This window comes from Camelus dromedarius, chromosome 19 (assembly GCF_036321535.1).
Source record: "Camelus dromedarius isolate mCamDro1 chromosome 19, mCamDro1.pat, whole genome shotgun sequence".
NCBI lineage: Eukaryota > Metazoa > Chordata > Mammalia > Artiodactyla > Camelidae > Camelus > Camelus dromedarius.
Genome location: NC_087454.1, coordinates 15984819 through 16012163, shown reverse-complemented (window position 1 = coordinate 16012163; position 27345 = coordinate 15984819).

The following is a 27345-nucleotide window of genomic DNA, read 5'->3' as shown; positions in this document are numbered from 1 at the left end:
TTTATTGTTGAAGGTCTTGATTGCTGATCCTGCCGCATATACTGTACATTCAAACATCCACTCTGAAGCCAATTATCTTTTTGAATAAAGCTCCATAAAGGACTGCACTAGAAATCAATTGACCTGCTCTTGTGCAACTTCCTTCCATTTCTTACTGGGGAGTGTAAGATAGTAAGGAATTTACTTTCAAATTTCAGCTCTGTGCATTCCAGCTGTTTGGCTTTGGCCAGGTTATTTAACTTCTTGAAATTCCAGTTTATTCACCTGTAAAATGGGTGTAACACACTTACCTATTCATGTTGTTAGAGAATCATATGTGTGTGCTATGCATAGTATGGCCCACTTTGGGTTAGTTTTTATTCTATTCTTTATAGAGTATAAATTGGTTGTGACAGGACAATCCACTTTGTCCGTTTCTCTGTCTGTCTTCAGGGAAGTGAACCTTTGGAATCTGCTTTATTAAAGTGATGTATTATGGCTACTAAAAGCTGGCAGGTGAAAAGATTGTACCCCCAGCTTATCCATGGTCAATTTTTGCCCCTCTGGTCAGGCCTAACTGAGGAGCAAGGCATATTCTATCACCACAGGCTGCAACATCCCTGCCTCATCCTGGTGCTTTTTAAAAGTTGGGCATAAGGAACAGTTTTATAAATGGAGACATCTTTCCTTGGAACATCTTTCCTGTTTCAATGCTTTGTTTTATTCTCTGATTAAAAGGAAATTGACAGTACTTTAAACTAGTTTCCCTTTAGCTTGTTCTGTGAAGTGATTAGTTAATTTTATTAGCAACTTAAATGCATTAGGAGAATTATTTCTATTAAACTTATTGAAATATTTCTTTCATAGAGTGAAGGTTGCCTTTGAAATATGAAGGCTTAGCTTCCCCATCTCAATTTTTTTAGGTTATAAATATGGGTTTTCATATATAATACTAAATTTTCATAAGGTACACAAATGAACTGTGTCCAATACTTTGAGCATCTTGTTAAAACAGGCACATAATGTACTCATCTTTACTGGGGGTAGTTGTCCATTATTTTAAAGCTTGATATTTATAGGTATCTTACATTTGTGGAGAAGTAATCTAAAATATTATGGAGAGTGAGAAGAATGCATTCCAACTACATATGTTTCCCCTTACATGTGATAAAATTTGCTCTTCCCTTTCAATATTGTCTACACAATTGCTGAATCTTATAGATTATGACAGTGTTTTTTAGGTTTTGGGTTACAACCTATTAGTGAACCATGGAATCAATTCAGTGGTTGCAGTGAGTACTTTTAAAAAGTGAAATGAAACATAATAGAAAATATCAGAGTGCATTATACATGGGAAGGTTAAGTACAAGTACTGCTTCTTGACATTTTGCTTTAGTTACATATTTACACTCTCATGTGTGAATTGAGGTTAAAAAAAAATTGATAACCATTGACTTCAGGGTTGTAGTCCAAGGCAAGTGGGGCTGAATACTGGAGCCAGGCAAGGTTAGGATTTTTTAATAAAATTTTCATCTCCCTTATAGTATGAGAATCTGTGATACCCATAAAGTACAGTTACAGTATTGGAATATTTCTGAGAATCTTCCACATTCCTGTTGAATATACTACTGTTTGTCTAGTCACTAAGGTTCAAAACATTAAGGTCCTTTTTCCCCTCATCTCTCTCTCTCTCTCTTTCTTGACCTCAAATCTGTGTAATGATGATCCTACCTTACATTATCCATCAAGCTCTCCCCCACTTTCCCCTTACTGCCCCACCCTGGTTTCTTTCCTCTGTCCTGGGCTACTATCCTAGCTGTTTCACCACCTCCAAATTTTCTGCCTGCCCAATAAATCCCTCTAAAATATCATTCCAAATGATCATTCCTATACTCAAAAACTTTCAGAGCTCCCCTGATAACTAGTCATTTTCAAGCTCTTCTGCTGCTATTTCAGGGCCCCTTGACCTAATGCTAGCTTGCCTTTCCAGTCTTTCTGAACTCCAGCCAACTGGAACTTCGTGTTGTTCTTGTGTCCCACCCTCACCTGTATAACTTTTTTTTACATGGTTCTCTCTTCCTGGACACATGTTTTTCTTCTGTCATTTCCCTTTTTCACTCCTAGTTCCTTAAATCCATAACTTTATCTTTCGACCAAGTTTATGCCTAAATGTCACTTTTTCCTTGACTTATTTCTCCAGGTAGAAAGCATCCTTCTCACCTTTAAACTCTCACTGAATTTTATCTGTATTGTTCTGAGGATGCACTTAGGATACTTTGACTTTAGTTACTCATGTACGTGACTGCTCTGCCTTTAGGTGAAATCATTGCCCCCCTACTCCCACATCTCCTATTTGTCACTGTGTCTTACAAGTAGTAGTCACTTAATACATGTTTGCTGAGTAAGCTATAAAATGTCACTTTTCATATAGTGTGTTTGTGGTCTAAAAGAGTTAAATCAGCTTCTGAAATTATCTCAGTCCTACACATTGTTCTTTATAATGGAGAAGAATCATAAAAATCTGGGGAGAACTGTTAATCCTTTTACCTTTCAGATACCTCAGAACACTGGAAAAGGCTTGACATAGTGGCCCTTCCCAACCCATTAACTCATATCATTAGCAGTTAGACAGTAACATGACATCCCTAAGCATCATGATAATGTACAACTTGCCAGGCCAATAGCAGCAACTGCTGCAAGTTTTTATGTTGTTTCTGACTTGAACCTTTTATGTTTTGAATAGTTATTTCCAAAGTGTTATTCCTGGATTGGCAACATCAACATTACCTGGGAACTTGTTAGAAATGCAGATTCTCTGCCCAGTCCCAGATCTATTGATCGCATGATCTGGCATGAGGCTCAGAAATCTGTTTCAATAAGTCTGCCAAGGAATTCTGATGCATGCTTAACTTTGAGAACTTCTGATTCAGACCTCTCTCTTTTCATTCACCCCCCACTCTTTCTATACCTTACATAAGTTCTGAACATCATCAACCTTGAAAAGAGCTCCAAGCCAACCATCTCTAATCATGGGTGGTTGTGTGTTGGGAAAACAAAACAAAACAAAACAAAACAAAACAAAACAAAACAAAACAATAACATCAACAGTATTGCAGCTATACCAAGAATATCAATTTATGAACTGAAATTAGACAATAGCTAATTAACCTATTCTATCATCCACCAGAATTTATAGTTGCCAGAAAGCCTCTTCAAAATCCTTCTTCTTAATCATCCTTCTTAAACCTTGCTTTCTTTATGCAATGTCATTCAAGATAAATTACTTCTCACTCAACATTTAAAAAAATTTATTCTGTGGTTGTGTGACAGAATTTTGTTTTCCATTGCTAGTTTATAGACAATCAGCAGCATTTTAAATTGAGCAGGCTATTGCAGGCTTGTTTAGGGGTCTAGTTTGCAATTAATATCATTGTTACTACAGGGAAATGTGGTCTCAGTTCCAAAAATCCAACTCACAAAGCATTGGAATGTGGCAGATTGGTGCATTGGGAACTTCCTGTGCTGGGAAAAGATATTGTGCCTTATCAAGTTTTTCAGTTCCTATTTCACATATGAAGAATTAGCACCAAAGTATAAATCCTTCACTGAGAATCTTGAGATGGCATGGGTAGAGCTGGGTGGGCATTAGCCAGGCCTGTGGTAGAATTTTTTCCCTTGGGGCAGAGAGATGCTTACTGCCACTTGAGTGCTTCACTGGAAGAAATTTCACTTTTGGGGTTTCCTCTTTTATAATTAATCTTTTTATTTTGGTAAACTGTCAGGATCTCTGACAGGGGTGACATTTTCAGGTCTTTTTAGTTACTTTCACCTGAAGTTTCTAAAAGGGAAAGAAAATGTGAAGGAACTGGACATCTGAAGGAGAAGATGCATTGCTTCAGGGTCTTCATATCTGTTGTTCCCTCAACTGGGAGCACTATTCCTTTAAGTCTTTGCTTGGTTGGGTCCTATTTCATCATTTTAGAGCCAACTTAAAAGTTGCCCTTTAGAAATGTCTTCCCTAGCTACTTAATCTCAATTAGCTCTCACTTCCCATTTTAAACATTTATCTCTATCAATACAGTTGTATTGCTTACTTCATTATTGGTCTTTCTTCTACACTTTTATGTAGGGTTTATGAGTACAAGAACCTTGTGTATGCCATTTTATATAGCTTTTCCAGCCCTCAGAATATGCCAGATTTGCAGTAGGTGATCAATAACTATTTTTTTTAATGAATAGAATATAGAGTTGAGAAGAAATAGGCAGTTGTGTCCTGAAAGGGGCACTTTCTGACCTCAGAGACTTTAAGAAAGTGATTCCATCACAGAGAAGAGACTTGGAGAACTGGCTTCAATTCTGTCTTGACATCGCTTTGAACTTTTGAACCTGTTTACTTATCTGAGGATGATGCTAGCTACTTTGCAAGGTTGTTTCCAGGCTAGAAATAGCACATATAAGACATTCAGTACAGTGCTAATATCAGCTATTACTGTTAAATATTTGTTCCTTATTTCTTCCAGGACACAAACTAGTGGACAAAGACGGTGTTATTTGTTAATTTTTTTCCAGGGGTATAGGTGACTGATGCATTTACCATTCTGGTACCATTTTAAAAGAAATTAATTTGAAAATATCTTTTAACATGGGGGCTAGAAGTTGGTGATAGGGTCTCAGAGTACTATAGCTGATACATTTCTTACCCTCTTCCCTTTACTATATTCAAACCAGGTTTGGGTGTTCCAGAAGACTTGCTAAAGGTTTTTCTCACGCAAAAGCTCTACTTCAGTTAGATGTAAATTTAATGGCAGGCACATACTATATTTGGACAATAGAAATGTTCCCCCATAGAACTGATGATAGGATGGCTCTAGAATTTCATTCTTAAGGGAGTTTGGAACAGTAATATGGTTGAAATTGAGGGCCAGGGGATTGTTTTTAAGTTCTATTTGTGTAATAAGCACATCATTTTTGTACTAAGATCTTCTTAACATAAAGTGATTGAGAGTGACAAGTGAACAGTTGACAGATATTATAAAGGTAGGCTAAAGCCACCTGTTAAGCAACCCTTTGTCTCTACTCCTGGGAATAGCCAGATCAACTTATTGATTGCAAGACAGCACATATTCTAGTTATACAAATAAGATACACAAGATCCTAAGTTCTCCATAATGCAACTTGAATGCTAAAGACAACATGCATATACAATGCTTTTAACAAAGTGTTAAGTGGGATATTGGAATGCAGAATCATTAAGTGTTAATTTTCTTACTTAGGCAATTTTTATGATATAGCCTGAGGAACAAGGGATACCCCAAAGGCCTAACCTTTATGCTGATTTTGAAGATATCATTCAAATGATTATATTATTAAACTTAGTATACTGTTAAGCTGGGAAAAACAGAACTTGTTTAAGAGTCTAAAATATATGTACATGTAAATAACGTCTGAATTTTAACTTTACTTTTTTTTTTGTGAAGGTGAATAATGTCTGCTAGAGCAGATTAGATAAATCAGAACAATGTTTCTTCCATTGACAACAATTAGAAAATCTGGGCAATATGTAAAAAACAAACAAACAAACAAACTTCTAAAAAGGAACTGGAAGATTAATAGAGAAATAAAGAGATATAAAAGCAGTATCTTGTAGAAAATAGAAATTCAGAGAAGTGAATCTAATAAGTGGGGCTATTTCTAATCTTGGGTTATTTGCAAATCCAGGAGACTCAACTAAAAGTCTAATAAACACTTTTTAAAAATAGTTTTATGGGGCTAAGAAGATGCAAGTTATAGTTAAAGGCTTACAAAGATCACTCTGGTAAACTCCTACCCAGTTTGAAGTTAGGATTAAGAGAAAATCAGAGGTCAAACAGCCTTTGCATGTGCTGCAGTCTAACTTAGAGTCAACTAGATGGTCCAAGAAAAATCTCAATCTCTAAAATTGGATAAAGGTGATCCTAGCTTGCTAACATCCATAGGAATCTGGTAAAAGGAAATAAAACACTTCTTTGAGAGGAATTTTATATTGTCCTAACTATCCACAGCAAAGTTATTTCTAAATTTGAAACCACAATGACTGGCACTCAATAAAAAAGTTAATAACTACGCAAGGAGATAAGAAAACTTAGAAAAAAATAGACTATAGAAACAGACCCAGAAATGTTACAGATACATATATCAGAGTCAAATTTTAAAAATCCTACATATCAAATCTGTGAGATGGAATTTTAAAAGTTCTTAGATAGATATATTTGGCATAAATACACATATTAAAGAAGGTAAAGGGTTTAAAATTAGTGAGCTAAGCATCTCCTTCAAAAAACTGGAAATATATAGAAAAATAAACCCAATGAAAGTTGAGGGAAGGACATAAAATTGTAACAGTAGAAATTAATAAAAATAAGGGATACACAATAGATCAACAAAGCTAAAAGCTAGTTCTTTTATGAGACTAGTAAAATTGATAAACTCCTGGTGAGTCTGAGCGAAAAAAAAAAAAAAGAGAGAGAAGGCATGCAGTAGAAATGGCAAAGGGGATATTATCACAAATCTTCCAGAAATGATGATATGAAAATATGATAAACAACAAGTTATTTGTGCCAATGAATTAAAAAATTTAAATGATGTGAAAAAAATACCTAAGGAATTTCATCTTTATAAAACTGATAGACAAGAAAATGTAGAAAATGTGAATAGTCTTCTAGCTATGAAAAGTATTGAATTTATAATTAAAAATGTTTCTATAAGGAATATTTTAGGTACCCACAGCTTTAAAGGTGAATTCTATCAAACATTAACAGAAAATCTTGTAGAAAAAAAGAAAAATAGAAGTACTCTCCAAACCATTTAATGAAACCAACATAACTTTAGTACTAAAACCTAATAAGAGCAGTGTAAGAAAGGAATATTACAAATATGATGGAAATATCCTGAATAACACAGAGAACACCAAATATATTATATAAAATAATATAAAGATGATAATATATTACGCTAAGCTTGTTTTATTCCAGGGGTACAAGTTTAATTTAATATTATTAATTCAATACATGTAGTTTACAACATTAATGAAATCAAAGAAGAAACATGCAGGTAATGAAATAGGTGCAGAAAAATGTGTAATTAAATCTAATGCCTTTTCATGATAAATCTCTTAGTATTATACGAATAAAGAGAAACCTCATAATTTGATGACGCATGCCTAACAAGGCCTATGGCAAACACCATAATAGTAAGCTATTGAAAATATTACTTTGGACATTAAGTTTAAGAGGATATGAGATCTAACCACTTTAATTCAACATTTTACTAGAGTGCTTAGTCAGTGCAATGAATCATGAAAAAGAGATAAAAGTTGTAAGGATTAGAAGAAAACTGTCTATACTGCAAGGAAATTAAATAGTACGTTAAATTCTAAAAATAGCAAAGTCCAATGTGGATTGGCAGTAACAGATGTTGGGGAGCTCTTCACAAATTACTCTGGGTCACAGGCATCTTCCATAATAGGGATCTACCACTGTATAGGGCCTGTCTTCCTCGGCATGCAGCTGACAGTTGGGGAAAGAGAGAAAGTAAGATCATGGGTAGGAGGTCTTTATGGGCCAGACCTAGAATTGATCACATTCCATTGACTAGAACACAGTGACATCTAATTAGAAGGGATGCTAGTAAGTTTTGCCTTGTTCTTTGGCCAGGAGGAAAAGGAATTGGGTTTTGATCTACACAAAGCAGTTTTTACTGTAACTTCTGTTTATAGTTTTATTATTAGGTAGATTACCTGTGGATATCAGGAGGAAAAAATACTCCCTGTATGCTTAGAAGAAATAGAAACTTTACCTAGCTATGTCTGCATCAATTCTTCCTTAAGTTGCTGGTTCTAATTCTAACAATAGCTGGGTTTTCATGAGAAGGTGAATTAATTTGTGGGCCAGGTTGTCTACTTCAGAAAGAAATGAAAGCTACTTCTGTGTGACAGTCACTGTGTATAGATTTTATTTGTTGGACATTAATGTCACAGTGGCAAAAACATAGATGAATGCGTTGCTTTGTTTGTTTCGCTTTTTTAATGTATTGAGACCACATTTGCAGAGTGAAACCATATGCTATCTGTTCCTGCCTCTAGTACTGAATGAATTAGCTTGTGATAGCGTTTCCTGAGCTAATGAGGAAAACATTTTCTTGAATTCAGTTGAAGGAAAAATCCTTATTACTGATAGTTCAAGGATAGGGAGAGCCGTGAGGATAACATTATTAAAGTTTGCCGAAGCAAGCATCATACTTATGGAGATAAGTTTTTCAAGAATAACCATATTGAATAGTGAGAATTTAGAATTGTCACTTTGTGGTAGTAACTAGAAAAATTCATGAGCAATTAAAAAAGCCTTATTAGAATGGAAGGGAAACAAGAGAATGATAAGATGTAACACAATGAAAGAGAGTACATTTAAAGCTTTGGAAAGAGGAGATTATTTGTTTAATAATATATAGAGATTTTGAACCTATTATTTAATCTCTGGGTGCAGCTTATTTTTCTCATATTTGACATGAAGGTGTTGGATGAAAAGTCTATGAGATCTTTTCTAGCTTTAGCATTGCACAATGTTCCAATTAATAAAGTGACTGGAATAATGCAAATGACATGGGATGTTAGTGTTACCTATATGTAAGTAGAACAGTTCATATGATTAGGGGATGGTAACTGATTACATCTACAAATCCTCAATTTGGAAACGTGTCAGAATGTGACAGTTTTTCCATGCTGGCATAGAGGTCAGCCACAAAGTAACTGGACAATATCCTAGAGAGGAGAAAAATCTTAGTGACAAGGGAACTATAGAAAAGGAGCCCTCAAATCTGTATACAACTTCCTCTTAAGTAGCCAATCGACTTTTAAGCTGCACTTGTATAGGGTGAGTCTCAAAGAGACCCAGAAGAAAATAGCAGTTAGGAGTCAAAAGAGCTGAGTAGAGATTTCACCAGTAATTAGATACTGGGAAGAAATAGATTCAAGTTTATGTCCCCTAAGATAAACACCTTGGTAGATCCTCTGGGCTTAATATTGGGACTTCAGAGGCTCTAGAAGTAATGGCTACACTCCAAAAGTAAAGCGAGTTTTAGGAGTGAGTGTTGTACTCCAATAGCAAAAGGAAACTAAAGTAGCCCAACTTTAATACAACAGAAAACAAAGGCTTGGCAAGATCAAGTGATCTGCTCATATGCTATCTGTCTGTAAAACAAAATGGAACAGAACTAACTAAAACAAGATGACAACAAACAAGTGAATGAACAAAAACCCAACACACAAACACAAAATCTTAACCATTTTTGGAAGAATATATAACATCATTCAGATTCTGCACAATATTTTATCCAAAACAAGGAGTCAGTGCAAATTTATGAGGCATGCTAAAGCAATAGAGGGGGAAACACAAGAAGTCAAAAACAGATAACAGAAAAGACATGTGGGTGGTAAAGTTATTGGAGGTATCAGATATGGTTAAAATAACTCAGTAATATGTTTATGATCATGGAGTAAAAGACGGACAAAATAGATAAAAAAATATGGAGAACTTCAGGAGAGAATTGGAATCCATAAAGAGAATCAAATGATATGCGAGAACTGAAAAATACAATGTTTGTAATTAAGAATTCATCTGATGGGTATAACAACAGACTAGAAACAGCAGAAGACAAGATTAGTGAATTGGAGGTTCAATCAAAACCCCAGTAGGTGTTCTTTGTGGAAATTCACAAGCTAGTTCTAAAATATGGAAATAGAAAGGCCATGGAAAGCTATGATAATTTTTGAAAACACTTCTACCAGGCAGCAAACTTATTACAAGGCAACAGTAATTATTATTGTATATTAGTATATAGAGAGACCTATATGTAAGGGACACTTGATTTATTATAAAAGCAGCACTTCAGAGGAATGGGTAGAGGAGGATATCTCCACCAGATAGTGCTGGGCCAATTTGAAACTCAAAAGAAACTTTATCCTCACTGACATCATAGCAAAATTTAACACCATGTGGAAGGCATATCTAAATGTGAAATGTAAAATAAGAAAGCATTTAGGAAAAAGATTAAGAGATTATTTTTATCACTTTGGGATAGACAGATTTCTTAAATAGGAAACAAAAATCACTAAAGAGAAAGAAACATTAAAATTAAGAACTCCTGTTCACCATAAGACACCATTAAGGGAAGTCACAGACTGGGAGAAGATATTTATGATACAAACAGGTGCAAAAGGCTTATATCAGAATACATAGAGAAAGCCTACAAATCTATAAGAAAAGGTAACTCAAGGAAAAAAGTATTTAGAGACTTGAACCAACACTTTATAAAGAGACTGTCCAAAGGGTGAATAAACATTTGTGCTCAACCACATTTTTTTTTTAAATCAGAGAAATGTGAATTAAAGCCAAAGCATAATACCATTATGTATCCACCAGAATGGTTAGACTTTAAGACCATCACTTCTAAATATTGACAAGAATGTAGAGTAATTGGAAGGCTCATCATTGTAGGTGAAATGTAATGGTAAAATTACTTTGGATGACTCTTTGGTATTATACGTTGAACATAAATATGTCCTATGACTCAGAAATTTTACTCGTAGTCTGGCTTAGGATAATGGCAATGTAGTAATATAAAGCACTGGATATAAGATAGGAAGAAGACCACAAGCGTGAGGATTATTCCAATCATCATAAGCAACGTTTGAAACCTACTCTGCATTCAGATCTTTCATTGGAGTATATCTAATCAAGAGAATAAGCCTCACAGTTTAGTTTGGTCAACCAAAGAGCTCAGTGGATTAAATGATTATTCTGTTTTACTGAAGTGCTTCCCCAGGTATGAGTTACTTTCCAAACTCCATTTTGTTTAATGACTAGGTAATAATGAGTACATAGTTAAAGGCAGTTTTATTGTCTGGGAATATTCTAGCTCATGGATTTATATTGATTTTTTTGGCCTTTAAAGTTTGAACTGTTTTGTTATTTGGGGCATAGTCAGAGATTAATTGCATTTCATGTGTTTTAATGTAGGATTGGATTCCTTGCAGAAAGTGATGAAATTTGGTGTCTTGGATCCCTCATGGTGAGTAACTGTATCAGATTTTTAATAATTTATTTTGAACACTTGAAAAGGCTGGATAATCATGTCAAAGTCTAGGACATACTTTGATGTGGGTAAGCATGGGAAAGCCCTGTGATCACATAAGTATAATTGTAAGGGTGCACATTGAGCAGACCCAGAGGTTGTTAGGATTTGCTATTAAATTTTAATTGGTTTCACCCTGGGTATAATTAAACATAAAGATAATGTAATGGTTTCTGTATATATGGATTTATGAGAAAATAATCGGATCCTAGTTTGTATTATTAATCCTGTGTCCCTTCTATCCTTAACATTCTTTGAGTTTCTTTGAGATTCTATGAGAAATACATAAAAGCAGCTAACTGTTGAGACTTAAGTCCAATTAAGGCATGTTGATAAATTGAGATTCATTCTAATAGTGAGATCTAGTGCCAAATGGCAAAGTCAACAGTTGAAAAGACTGTCAGCCATTGCAATTGTTTGATAATGGCAAACGAAGGAGTTTAAAAAGACAGAAAAGAAGTCTGTCTAGAGAAGGGCAAAGAGGATTAGCCATTTTAATAAATAAGTACCTCAAACAATCCCAATGGAGCAAACATGGCAATCAGTGACAGAAAAAGAGACAAATAAAAGACTGAGTGTAAGTCCATTGACCTATTATAGATCTTAATCCCCAAAAGTCTTAGAAAGCAGTACTATATACTTGTTGTCATCTTTGTGATCTCTAAATTCTTGAGTTAGAAGTCTACTTCCAGAAGTATTTTGCTTCTGTTGGCTTTATAGTGAGCTGCAGTCTTAGATCTTAAGTATACTCGTAAGTCCAGTTGCAGGATCCTTAGCACATTTACACAGGGTGTACATCCTGGACTTCAAGAGTAATATTTGTGTTTACAGATATTCAATATGGTCCTTTCCTAAGTGATGTTAAGTCTGCCCTTTATTGGTGTCTTTCCAAAACATTCAGTCTCCTGGATGTATATCATGCAGGTGTATGTCTAATGGTGTCTTAAAAGAAAAATGTAACTTGTACTTTCCTAGCATATGTCTGTGAATATGACATTAATTTAAACAATATGTGATGTAATCATAATGTGACAATTTACAGTCTGTCAGTGGATAAATATATCCAAGACTCATAGGTTTTCCTACAACAAATTTATAAGAACTCATGAGAATTTGTAAGAATTTCTTTCATGTAAATTGTATATCATTAGGACTATGGGTAGAATTTTGGCCAGGTGGATTAAAGTCATCTGAAAATTTGGATTGTTTTGATTTAAAACAACTATTAATTTATTATTTCCTTCTAGAGCTTTTGGGGTGATATTCTGTCTTATTATTCTTTTCATAACTGCTTCAGTAGTTCACCTATAAGGTAGATTTCTCTATCACTAGTGAGTGTTGAGGGGTCTTCTAGGTGATGAAAACATAATCTATAATCATTTTGTGAAGGTTAGAATGTTAGCCAGCCTCTATTATTTTTTTTGGTGAGGGATAGGTAATCAGGCTTATTAATTTATTTATAGAGGAGGTACTGGGGATTGAACCCAGGATTTTGTGCATACTAAGCATGTGCTCTACCACTTGAGCTATACCCTTCCCCTAGCCAATCTCTATTGTAAGCTGTTTCTAAGATATAAATATAGATATAGACCTATCTATCTATACTATAAAAATAACTATAACTATGGTAATTTGTTAATGGATACAGTAAAAAAAAAAGATGTAATTGTGAGATCAAAAACATAATATGTGGGGGTGAGAGTGCATAAATGTAAAGCTTTTGTATACATTGAAAGTTAAGTTATCAGTTTAAAATAGACTGTTGCATAAATATAAATTGTTTTATGTAAGCCCCATGGTAACTACAAAGCACAAACCTATAGTAGATACACAAAAGATAAAGAGAAAGAAGTGTACACATACCATTACAGAAAATCATCAAATCACAAAGTAACAGAACAATAGAGGAAGAAAGAAAGAAAGAAATTATGTATCTGCCAGAAAACAATGAATAAAATAGGAATAGTACATCCATATCATTCAATAATTACTTTGAAGGTAAATATACTAAATTCTCCAACCAAAAGACGTAGAGTGTCTGAATGGATTAAGAAAACAAACAAACAAACAAACAAAAAACAAAAAACAAAACAAACAAACAAAAAATCCCCACATACAGAAACACATAAAACCCAGCTGTATGCTGCATACAAGAGACTCACTTAAGCTTTAAGGAAATGGATAGACTGAAAGTTCAGTGATGGAAAAAGATATATGAGACAAATGGAAGGCAAAAGAAAGCAGGTGTAGCCATAATTATGTCAGACAAAACAGACATTAATCAAGGACTGTAAAAAGAGGTGAAGAAGGTCATTATACGATGATAAAAGTGTCAATTCATCAAGATAAGATAACATTTGTAAATATTTTTACACCTAACATAGGAACACCTAAATATATGAAACAAATGTTAACAGACCTGAAAGGAGAAATAGACAGCAACATTATAATAGGGGACTTCAAAATTCCACTTTAACCAATGGATAGATCATCCAGATAGAAAATTAATAAGGAAACACTTTACTTAAACTACACGTTACCCAGATGTACTTTACAGATAGGTACAGAACATTTCATCCAACAGCAGAAAAATACACATTCTTCATAAGTGCACAAGGAACATTCTCCAGGATAGATCACATCTTAGGCCGCCAAACAAGTCAATAAATTTAAGAAAATAGAAATTATATCAAGAATCATTTCAGACCACAGTGGTATGAAACTAGAAATGAATTACAAGAAGAAAACTGGAAAACTCACAAACACATGAAGATTAAACAACATGCTCTTGAGCTACTATTGGGTCAAGAAAGATATAAAAAGTAAAAAAAAAATTTTTTTGAGGCAAATTCAAATACAGGATACTAAAACTTTTAGGATGCACCAAAAGCAGTTCTAAAAGGAAATATTGTAGCAATTAACACCTACAAGAAGTAAAAAAAGAAAGATCTCAAGTAAATATTCTAACTTTACACCTCAAGAACTAGAAAAAGAAGAATAAACTAAGACTAAAATTAGTAAAAGGAAAAAAAATCACAAAGATTAGAGCATAAATAAATGAAGTAGAGAATGCAAAGACAATACAAAAGAGCAATGAAACTCTTTTTTTGATAGTGAGAGTGGTTTTTTTGAACATATGCACAAATAGGTAAACCCTTATCTAAACTAATCAAGAAAAAACCAGAGAACTCAAATAAATAAAATTAAAATGAAAAGAGAAGACATGACAACTGATACCACAGAATTACAAAGGACCAAAAGAGACTGCTGTGAACAATTATACACCAACAAATGGACAACCTATAATAAATGGATAAATTCCTAGAAACATATAACCTAACAAGACTGAATCATGAAGAAATAGAAAATCTTAAAAGAACAGTTACTAGTAAGGAGATTGAATAAGTAGTCAAAAACCTCGTAACAAAATAAGTCCAAGACCAGATGGCTTCACTGATGAATTCTACCAATCATTTAAAGGAAAATTAAAACCATTTTTTTCATAAACTCTTTCAAAAAATAAAAAAGGATGAAATATTTCCAAATGCATTAAATGAGGCCAGAATTACCCTGATACCAAAGTCAGACAAGGACACCATCAGAAAACAAAATTACAGGTCAATATCCCTCATGAGCATAGATGCAGAAATTCTCAACAAAATATTAGCAAACCAAATTCAACAATACATTAAAAGGATTATGCACCATAAAGAAGTGGGATTAATTCCAGAATGCAAGGATGGTTCAACATATGCAAATCAATAAATGTGATACACCACATTAACAAAATTAAAGATAAAATCACATGATCATCTCAATAGATGTGGAAGTAGCATTTGACAAAATTCAACATTTCATTTATGATAAAATTTCTTAGCAAAGTAGGTATAGAGAGAATGTATCTCAACATAAAATTGGGCATATATGACAAATCTACAGTTAATATCATCCTCAATGATGAAGAGGGGACTGAAAGGTTTCTTCTAAGATAAGAGATAAGACAAGGATGTCCACCATCACAACTTTTATTCAGCATAGTACTGGAAATTCTAGCCAGAGCAATTAGGGAAGAAAAAAAAAAAAAAAAAAAGGAATTCAAATCAGAAAAGGAAGAAGTAAAACTGTCTCTATTTGCAGATGACATGATATTTTATGTGGAATACCCTAAAGACTTTACCAGAAAGCTGTTAGTACTAGTAAACAATGCAGTAAATTTGTAGGATATAAACTCAATATACAAATTCAACTGCATTTCCATATATTAACAATGAGCTTTTAGAAAGAGAAATTAAGAAAGGAATCCCATTTGCAATTGCAACAAGAAGAGTAAAATACTTACGATAAATTTAACCAAGGAGGTGAAATATCCGTACACTGAATACTATAAGGCATTGATGAAGGAAACTGAAGAAGATGCAAATTAGTGGAAAGGTATTCCATGCTTGTGGATTGGAAGAATTAATACTGTTAAAATGTGCTACCCAAAGTGATCTACAGATTCCATGTAATTCTATGAAATTTCCAATTGCATTTTTCACAAATAGGAAGACAATTCTGAAATTTGTATTGAACCGTGAAAGACCCTGAATGGTGAAATCAATCTTGAGAAAGAGGGAGAAATCTGGAGGTATCATACGTCCTAATTTCAAACTATACTACAAAGCTATAGTAATCAAAACAGTATGGTGTCGGCATAAAAACAGCACAGACCAATGGAACAGAATAAGAGCCCAGAAATATACCTACACATGTAGGGTCAATTAATTTATGACAAAGGAGCTAAGATGGTACAGTGGGGAAAGGGTAGTCTGTTCAATAAATGGTTTTGGGAAAATTGGACCTCCTCTTACACCAAAATCAACTCAAAATGGTTGAAAGGCTTAAACATAAGACCCGAAACCAGACAGCTCCTAGAAGAAAACATAGGGGATAAGCTCCTTTACATTGGACTTGACAATGGTTTTTTTGAGTTTGACAACAAAAGCAAAAGCAATAAAAGCAAAAATAGACAAGTGGGGCTCTATCAAATGAAAAAGCTTCTGCACAGCAAAGGAAACCATCAACAAAATGAAATAGCAACCTACAGAATGGGAGAAAATATTTGCAAATCAATTATTTGATAAGGGGCTAATATCCAAAATATATAAGAACTCTTGCAACTAAATAGCAAAAAAAAACCCCTAAACAATTCAATTTAAAAATGGGCAGAGTAACTGAACAGACATTTTTCTAAAGAAGACATAAAAATGACCAATAGGTACATGAAAAGGTGCTTAACATGACTAATTATCAGGGAAATGCAAATAAAAACCACAATGTGATATCACCTCACATCTGTCAGAATTACATTCATCAAAAAGACAGCATGGGGACCACTGTCTTTTTGATGAATGTAAATTGGTGCATCCACTATGGAAAACAGTATGGAGATTCCTCAAAAAATTAAAAATAGAACTACCCTATGATCCAGCAATTCCAATGCTGTATATATATCCAAAGTAAATGAAAATAGAATTTTGAAGAGATATATTCACTCTCATGTTTATTGCAGCATTATTCACAATAGCCAAAATATCAAAACAAGTAAGTGTCCATTAATGAATGAATGGATAAAGAAATTGTGGGATATATATGAATATTATTCATGCATGAGAAAGAAAGACATCCTTCCATTTGCAAGGGATCAAAGTACAGCATAATGATTATAGTTAATACTGTATTAAATTCTTGGAAGTTGCTCAAAGAAGAAATCGTAAATGTTCTCACTAGAAGAAAGAATAGTAATTAGGTGACATAATGCAGGTGTTTGCTAATGCTCTGGCAGTAATCATTTTGCAATATGTCAAATCTGCATGTGTATGCTTTAAACTCACATACTGTTTTATGCCAGTTATATCTCAATAAAGCTAGAAAAAAAGGTAGTTTCAGTTTCTGTTTGCTAATATTTTATATTGAATTTCCATCAATATTTATGAATAATGTTTGTAATTTCTCTTTTGTGCCATCTTTCTTAGGTTTATATGTCAATGTTGTAATTGTTTTATAAATAGTGTGTAGAAGATTCTTTACAATTTATATCCTATGGGAAAAATATTTAGCATTGGGTCTTTGAAAATTTGATAGAATTTCCTGTGAAACAATTTATATTTGGGGTGTTTTTAAAAATGGAATAGTTACTTAATTGTTTTGTCTACTTTTACTTTAAATTAAAATGGTTTATACTTTTTATTCTTGATGGAGTCCATTTTGGTAGACTGTATTGTCCTAAGGTATTATCTACTTTATTAAGCTTTGTGACTTTATTTACAAAGAAGTCTACAAAGTAGTACATTATTATTTTTAAAGAGTCTTTTGTTTCAATGCTTATTTCTATCTTGTGATTTGTTAATTTATGCTTTTTCTGCTGCTTTATTGAGTTAGCTAGTGTTTGTTTATTTTGTTAAATTTAAAAAATTAACATTTAGTATGTTATTCTTTTGCTCTTTAATTTCTGCTCTCTTATTCATTGTTTCCTTTAATTTGATTCATTTTGGTTTATTTATTTATTTTTTTTAGCTTTTTGAGTTGGGAATTTAATTCATTTATTTTCATCCTTTAATTTTTTTTTAATAAAAGTATTCATTAGAAATTGTGTAATTTTAGTTTTTATTCTTTGTTTAACCAAGAGTTATCTAATAGAAAAAAATCCAGGTGACAGACCTTTAAAAATTTTTAAATTAATTTTATTGTAGTTTGGCTGCAGCCTTTTCATAATATTTTTACTTTATGAACTTAACAGTGCTTTCTTCTTAATGTAAAAAAGGACAATTTTTATAAATGTTCTATGTGCACTTGAGATACAGTTATATTCTATATTATTAGAGTGTAAAGTTCAATATATATTCATAAGATTGCTGTTATTGGTTATGTTGTTTAGGTTTATCTATCCTATTTATTTTTTCCTTTTTCAATTGTCTTGTATGAGAATAATGTGATAAAGTCTTTCATTATTCATGTTTCTTTTCATGTCTACTGGCATCTCTTGTAGCTTCTGTTTTTACAAAAGTGGTTGCTTTATTAAAAAGTTGTTGATTTATGAATACATCAATATTCATAACTGTTTTATCTTCAACATAAAGTAGTATTAAATCTGTTCCTTTTAGTATTAAAATGTGTCCCTCTTAATAATATTAATGCTTTTTGATGGAATTCTACTTTATCTGACATTAGGATTATGGCCTTTGCTTTCTTATTGTTTGCACTTGTGGTTACACCTTTGTGCATCTCTGTACAGTTACTCTTACTGAATTTGCTTTGGGTGTGTCTTTTGTAAGCAGTATATAGTTGGAGTTTTCTTTATGAGGCAAGTGGAAAATTCTTTTTCTTTTAATAGATGAGTTCAGACCATTCAATTTTATTGATTCTGTCATATAAATTGGTATGTTTCTTATCTTATATTCTCTATATGATTAAAAACATTTTTTTTGGTGGGAGAGGTAATTAGGTTTATTTATTTTAATGGAGGTTCTAGGGATTGAACCTGGGACCTCACATATCCTAAGCACGCACTCTACCACTAAGCAATACCATCCCCACTCTATATGATTGTTTTCTGTACTTTTTCTAAAGTTTTATTTGAAATCTACAAAATTTTGGGTTTACAGTTATCTACGTACTTGTACTTCAAAAAAAAATCCCTTCTTTCCTGTTTCATTTAACCTTTAATATGTAGTTCGTCACTTTTTAAAGTATTCTTTGACTCCCACTTATTGACAGGATCTATGACCTTTTTCTACTTCTCCTATCTCCCTCTACTTTTACTTTATAAAAATAATAATTGTAAAATTCTTTTTAGTCTATTTATTGTTTATATTACTCTGCCACCCTTTTTGCTATCCTTATTATTAGATCTACTATTAAATTTATAGTCTTTTTACTAATATAATTAATTTATATCCATTATTTTACTTTTATTTATAGAAGTGTTTTAGGCTATGAATTTTCTTCTGATCATTGCTTTAAATGTAATCAGAATCTGATATGTAATGTATTGATTATTCTCATTCTTTAAAAATTTGGAGACTTTGGACTAGATTTCTTCAGGCATTTCTTGGTTGGATAAAATTCATCTATAAGAAAAGCTCATGGATACTGCATTTTCTGAGTTCTTTCAAATTTAAATCTAATTCTGTAGCCTTGATAGTTAAAAGACAGCAAGATTGAATACAATATTATTGGTTCACACTTTATTTTCTTGATCTTCTTGTAAATTCTATTTTATTATTGCCTTGCTTTGCATATTGGTTTTGAGAAATACGATGCTAGTCAAATTCTCTTGCCCTTGTAAATTATTTTTTCTAGAAGCCCTGAAGATTTTTTAATTTCTAAATTTGAATGTTTTTATTTGTATAAGATTTAGGATTGATCTTTCTAGATCAATTTTCCCAGTATTTAGTTAGCTCTTGTAATATGTAAATTCAGGTCTTTTATTTTTGGAAAGTTTTCTTGAATTATAGTATAAAATAATAGTTCTTTTTCACCACATTGTTTTTCTTCCTTAGGATCACCACTTATACTTATGTTGACTTTTCATTGCCTGTTTTTAAATTTCAACCAATTTCTTTCTGACTCCTTTTACTTCTTTAAAAAAATCTTTTAAAATCTCTTTGTTATTTTCCTACTTTTCTTTAATGCTTCTTCTCATTAAATTTTTATTCAAATCTATTTTTACATAGGCACCGTATACATGAGCCTACTTTAGGGTATGGTTTTATCTTCTTCTCTTTCTTTCCTGAAGTCAACCAACTCTTGTTTCATTTCATCTTGCTTTATTCTCGATTTTGGATTTTTAATTTTATATGTCTTTTTGGATCTCTAATTGTTTGAGAATAAATGATTCAATTTTGCTTTCTGTGTTACACTTTTCTTCAAATTCATGATTATTTATTTGTGAGAATTTTATCAGCTGAAATTTAAATTTAATTTTTCTGTTTTCTTTTCATAGTAGCTTTGTATAGAAGAAAACGGCACGTATCTATATATTTGTTTGATTGACTTGGCAGATTACAGTATTTTTCCTAGATTTCTTGTCCAAGTTTGCCATCTTCTGTCAGAGTAGAAGATTGCAGTTTCTTTAATAGGTGGCATGAGTGCGTGGCTGGGAGGGCCAGTAAGGTGTAGGGTTGTATGTAGGGTTTTTTTCCTTTTAAAATATTTTCTGAAAGAATCCTAAAGTAACCATCTTCATTTTTTTCCCCCACCAGTCTCCATTGGCCATGTCTTTCTTTCTCTTTTATTTTACTTTCTTTCAGAATGTTTCCTTTCAAATTGTCTCCTTAAGCACTACATCCAATTTTAAGTCCCTTCCCTGTAGTTAGTGCTCAGGTCTTCCAGTGCTCTTTATCAGTATTTTATCACTTAGGGTAATTTTAGCTTAATTAATCCTCTTTCTGTCTTCTGCATACTTTTTTAATATTCTTCTTTCTCTCCAGTTCCCCCTGTCCCCACCTCTAACTTTCTGAATAGGTGGGAGTTTTAGAGAAAACTTTGCTGGAAATTGGTACTTATTTTTCTAAATACAGGAAATTTAAAATAGTAGTGATTTTTATCTTCTACATATGTTGAAAATATGATATTTGTATGGTTTTATTTGTGTTTGTTGATCTGTGTAGTTTTATTACAGGATGTGTGGTAAGATTCATATTTAGGAGCTGCAATTACCTTGGCTCTCCAGAACCAGCACTCTTGAGACACAATGAGCTTCATAAATATTGCCTCTTTAGATTTTACCTGCAGTTTCTCTTTTGATAGACTCTGATATAATTTTCATGAGCTCTGTTTATGAAACTGGAGAAATTACTCAGGTGCCAAGTTGTGTTCGCTTTCTCCATTATCTCCTTTCAGGGATATGTGCAATTTTTCTTCCTTTATAAGCTTCAGACAAAACTCTACACCAACATATACAACCATGGTACAACAAAGCAGACAACAATAATGAGAGAAATCCCTCCAGTTCAAAACCTATATGCAAATCTCACCCACCAGTTCAGAAACACCCAGATACCTCTATATGCCAGTTTAGGCTGATGCTGGGCCCATGCTGTATAAAATCATGTACCTCACCCTGACTGTGTGATAGACTCTTCCAGGATGTGTAGGGGGGTGGGGAATCAGTGACTGTCTCGTAGAGAAGGTGACATTTGGCTTCCAACTTAAAAGGCAAGCTGGATTTTTCAAAGTAAACAGGAAAGGGATAGGAAAAGCCCTTTAAAGCAGAAGTTTTACTTAATCAAAATCATGAAGGTATAAAACTCTTGAGCTGTTTGCACATGTAATCTTAAGTGGCTTTAACTCACCTTGTTGATAGTACCGTGACAAGGGGTGGGAGGCCTGAGGGAAAGAAGTGATGAGAGAAGAGGCTGAAACAGTGGCTAGAGTCAAATTTGAAAAGCTTTGCTTGCCACGTCACTCACAGAGAATAATATGGTCCAGTATTGCCTTTTATTACTAAGAAAAATGAAGAAAATTAAACACCTGCTGATAAAGCTTATTGATTTTTGAGATGATGCATTTGTCCCCTGTAACACAAACTGGTTTTTCATAGAAAACTAAAAATGTATCAAGTTTATTTTCAGAACTAAGTAAACAGTTTTTCTAGCCAGTGGATATTAGTTCATTGTTTTCAAAAGCTGGTTGATAAAGTTAAACAGTTTATTTTTGATATCAGTTTAAGGATATCAGAATGAACTGACACTGGAGTAGAGGAGCTTTCTCACTTAAAACAACAATCCTCTAGTGAATGGTTCTGCACGTTCTCTGATGTTGACCTCTTCAGCTTTGTATTAATGCCCAGCAAATGTAAACACTAAAAGAATAATAAATATGTGTTGGGAAAAAAGAGAAAGAAAGAAAAGAAGAAAGAACTTCTTTTGGTAGAGCAAGGTAAGTTGATTGTTCAACCCATGGCTTTCACATGGAGATTTTTGCTTAAGATCTTTCCAATGTTCACATTTTAGAATACTTAGGATATACCATAGGAGATTTTGGTGAGGCAACATTCTTCCACCTCCAACTGAAATGTGAACACTCCTGAAAGCTGTTAAGCTTTATCAACCAATGTAGTTTAGAGATAATTAATAGCTAGATAATAACAAAATGGGCCCCAGGATAGGTGCCAAAGGCTACCTTCAAATCCCATTTTCCACCTTGAGGATGTGGCATTCCATTCCACAAGGGCACTGATGAGGGAAGCCAAAGGGTGCCAAAGACAGACATCGCCTCTTTATTTTTTCTTACCATTTATCCATGCTGGGCATGGCTAAAATAATGCCCCACTGTTCAATCTCTGACATAATCTCAAAAACAGCAAAAAAGATATAAAAGTCCTATACTCAATCCTTTCTAAGGAACACTCTGGGAAGGAATTTGACATAAAGGAAAGTTTGTTAGCTTTTTCAGAATGCCCAGAGTTAAATAATAACCTTATTCAAAGAGGGTTAAGAAATAGTTTTTGATGCTTACTGTTTACCCGTAAACATAAACCTTGGGGTTTATATTTGAACCAGAACAAGTTAGACCCTACTAAGAAGAAGGAAATAGTTAACTTTGTGCTTGAGATAGTTTTCCAAATTTAGTTTATATAAATACCACTTGTTTCAATTTTATTAGATGTTAAGAATACTCCTGAAAACACGAAGTTCAATCTCTCCAAAGTAGGGTGATATCTGATTTTAAAATATTGGACCATATGAAATTTTGTCTAGTTAAATGTGTGTGTGAGACCTTCTAGAGTAGTTCTGTGAAGGGGTTTTACCCATAGGTGATGGACAAAGAATTTAGAACTGTGGTATTTGAATGTCAGAGCATATGTGAGTAAACTGTGGAGGGAATTGATAGTGGTGGTTGTCCATTGCCAGCAACTTTCTAAGAATGGTAAAAGCACTATTGCCAGGCTATAAGTTGAGAAAAAATAATCAACATATGTACCCATATTTAGTTGATGATCGGGAGAGGCCCATTACTCCTCTACATCTCCTACTGCCACTCCTCATCCCCCTTCCTAAGGTAGAGCCTGGTGATGTTCAGTAAAAATTCATTGTATTGTTTACTACTTGTGATCAGATAGTGAGTACAAATTGTCACTTCAATTCTTGACTAAGAGCAAATTGATTTGGGGGTGAGGGAAACCTAGTGCATAAAAAAGATACAGGGGTTGTGTTGTTACCTTCCAAATGCTTTTTTCAGTTATTCATAAAGAATGAGAAGAACAATATTCCAAATTGATTTTTAACATAATTTCAAATATTAAGAAGCAATCAACAGAATAGTAACCAAGTAACTCTGGATGTTGGTGATGTAACATTCCATTTGTGTGTGTGCGTGCGTGTGTGTGTTTGTGTGTGTTTGAAAGAGAGAAGGAGAGAGAGAAGGTGGTGGCAGCTACAAATGTACATCTGGGCTATACAGTGGATAAAGTTTGCCACTCAGAAAATGAAGGATCGTCTTAAGTTGTCTGCACTGTAGGATTTGGCACTTAACAGTGTTCCGACACTCCTTGGCTGCTTGTAACTGTGCATCCACTTCAGAGATAAAATCCCATTAGGTTCAATACTCGCTTTCCCCTTTGACCACCGTGGAGGAGCTTTTTAGTTTCTTCATAGACTGCATTTCTGTTCTGGATAGTCTCTTTAATGGGATGTAACCCAGTTCTGTGACGTCACTTTTGTTCAATTTACTCAGAAAATCATGGTATGGTTTGTGTTCTCTCTCCTTTCCCTTTCCTTATCTCCCCCAATGCAGGGAAAAAAATGATGAAATTACAGAATTAATGGCACTGAAAAGCTAAAGAGACTGAGATCATAAGTTACTAAACCAATCTTCTTGCTGAAAGGGTGTAATTCAGTGATATTTTTATAAATGTGATTCAAGCTGTGGCTTTTATGAAAGATCAGAAGTCACATTATTAAAAAAAAAAGGAGGGGCAGATCATAAATTCATAACTACAAATCAGCAAGATGACCCTAGTTTCACTGGTAAGATTTATGTAATTTCGGTGATGCTAGTTCTTGAGAGAGGTTTATTTATAAAATACTTTGCTGGAAAGTAAAACTAAGATGAACCCAGGACAATTAAACAAATGAGGCATTTACCTATCTCTGTCTCTGAATGTCAAGAACAATAGGAAATCTCTATAACATGGGGGTGTGCATTCTGAGCGGAAGAATACTGGGCTTTGAGTTGAAAAATCTTATTTGATTGTGAACTTTAGACATGTAATTTAACCTCTTTTGACTTTAACTTGGCTTTATGTTAATTTGGTCAAAATCAATTAATCATGTGGGGGTAAAAAAACCTTTTAAAGTGATAAATGACATGTTTATGTTATGTTTGAAGTAAAGCAAGGTAGGGGTTGGCTGCTTTGAGTTCTCAAGGTGGTCTTCTACCTCTGGGTGGGCCCCTGGTAACATCCTAGAATATGCTTCTATTTTACAAAAGAATTGGCTTTAAAAACTGGCTGACTTTGTAATTCTGACTAAATTACCCAATTTCTCTGAATCTCTGCATTTTTATCTGTAAGATGAAAATAATTTTAGACACTGCTTCTGCCCATAGCAATTTTAGTCTCATGGTCACTACGTGGATTTTTAGTTGGACAGTTGAGCTTAGCATAAAATTTGATTCTGGTTTTGAACACATTGCTATACATTTTTAGGTTTCAGTGTCATTAACTACAAAATTAAGTATTAGGTGTTTGGTGCCTAAGACCAGTTTGGGCATAAACATTTGTGGAATATGGCTTTCCTGTGCAGACTTCCATAGTCCTGTTCTCAATAAGCCCTTCTGAGAGAACCTTTTCCTTCTGATGAATGTTTCTAGTGCCAGGTCATGCGTCTGTAAGAAAAAAGCAGGCCAGACACTCTGTGATTATTCACACTGCAGAAAACCCTGAGAGGAGTTCAATGAAAGGAATGGCAGCCTGAAATTAAAGATCCATTTGGTGTGCATGGTGTGTGTTTTTAACATGTGTTTTCCCCCCCTGCTATCAGTAAACTCGATGACTAATAGTGTATCCAGTCGCACAAATAGAGAAAGAAAAGTTGGAATTAGTGTAAAACAAGGTGGCAGAAAAGCCATTCATAAGTCCAGAGGCTCTATAAATAAAGAAGATGCTGCAACAGCCTGTAAAGGAGGTCATGCTGATGTTTCCAGGTACCATCTTTCATCCTACTGTTGGGCTTACTGATGTTCCCCTTGAGACTGTCAATACCACATTAGAAATAATCCTAAATAGCTCTTCAAACTCTGGTTTTTGCTTTTTGACTTATCCTCCTTTTTATATATGGATAGTCAGGGTTTGGGTTGGGTGAACAATGAGGGAAAATCCTGGACAGCTTTTAATGTTAAAACCTTCTGTATGCCCAGCACTTTACAGTTTACTGACACTTTTGAGTGCTAATCTCTTTGTAGTACACAGTAATAGATTTTATTTTATTTTATTTTAATGGATGGCAAAATGAAAAACAGGAGAAGCTGGATGACTTGTTTAAAATTATACTGCAAAAAATAAGAATAAAACAATAATAATAATAACAGTAATAAAAGTACATTAACTGAATGCTTCCTGTGTGTTAGACGTCCTTTTAGACACTTAATCCTCACAACACCCTGGAACAGTGTTCATCAAAAGAACAGGGAAAAGTATGAAGAGAGCTTCTAAAAAATAGGCAGGTACTGAGAATGAGAATAATGTTCAAAGTAGAGTATGAAGGGATGAGGCTGAAAGAGAGCAGGGCCAGATCATGGAGGGCCTCATGTGTTTGCTGAGGAGTTTGGATTTTATGTTCTAAAACAGGCATAGACAAATGCTTTTTGTAAAGAGCCAGACAGTAAATATTTTTGGCTTCGTGGGCCATAGGGTCTTTGCTGCAACTACTTGGCTTTGCTGAGGTAGCACAAAAGCAGCCACAGACAATGTGTAAACACATGGGTGCAGCTGTGTTCCAATAAAACTTTATTTACAAAAACGGGTGGCAAGTGAGCAGAATTTGGCCATTATGTTGTTATTTGCTGACCCTTATTCTAGAAGATGGTGAACTACTCAGCTTGAAAGGCAAATAAAGCATGAGACATACACTGCTTCTTCCAAAGGGTCTTCATCACCTGATGTTGAATACAATGATTAAATTGAGGCAGATATCAATTATTTTTCCCACTCTGTCAAGGAAGAATGATTCAATGGGAATAATGGCTAGGGCTTTCTCTAGAGAGTAACCATAAGTCCTACTTGCTTGGGATAGGCTGCTTTACATCTGTTGCTCAGCATTATAACTAACAGCACCCCCTTTCACCCTCACAACTTTCCCTATTGGGGTAAGCTGTATATGGTCATCTTATTTTAAACCTAAAAGGGGGTTCATTTTAGAACTTCCACATAGGGATAGGCATTGGTCCTAATCTTTTGTAGATGGTGTGATGGGCTGAGAATCCCACCATCTGGAGTGAAATTCCAACTTTGCTCCTTATTAGAGGTGTGATCTTGGGCTAATTGTCCATCTTATCCAGGTCAAGATTTCTTTTCTTGAAAATTGAGACTAATAGGTCCTTTCTATATAATGAGGGCAATGTGAATATATATAATATGATGATGCTTGTAAAAGTTCATGGGGAAATTTATTTATCAAGTGTTATCCAAGTAGAAGACAAGAAGAATTGCAGGACGCTAGGGCTTTTGACCCAGAAAGGACTTAGCCCAGCCTCCACCACTTATCATTTATGGGACCTTGCAGAAATCATTGCTTCTCTTTGCACCTCAGAGCCTCTTTGGGGCTAATAATACCACCTCTTCAGAATTGTTGTGCTTGTTAAAGATAATATATGTAAACTGTCAAGCGCAGTGCCTGGACCATAGTTAGCACTTAGTAAAAAATGCAGTTACTATCTTACGAACAATCACATGCCTCAGATTGTTTACCTCCATTCACCTCCTGTAATATCAAAATTCTATTTTTTTTTATTCTTTAAGCCATATCTACTCAGAAGTGTTCCAAAATTGTGATTTTGATGATGATGATAGTAACTTATTGAGCAATTATTGGGTTATAGGCATCTCAAGATAAAGCATATTTCCAGTGTGGTCTAATGTTGTTAATGCTAACTTCGTCTGAATTTTGAGGCTCTGATGCACTTTTGAGTCCTTGATTGCCTGGCCCATTCTTTGGTTGT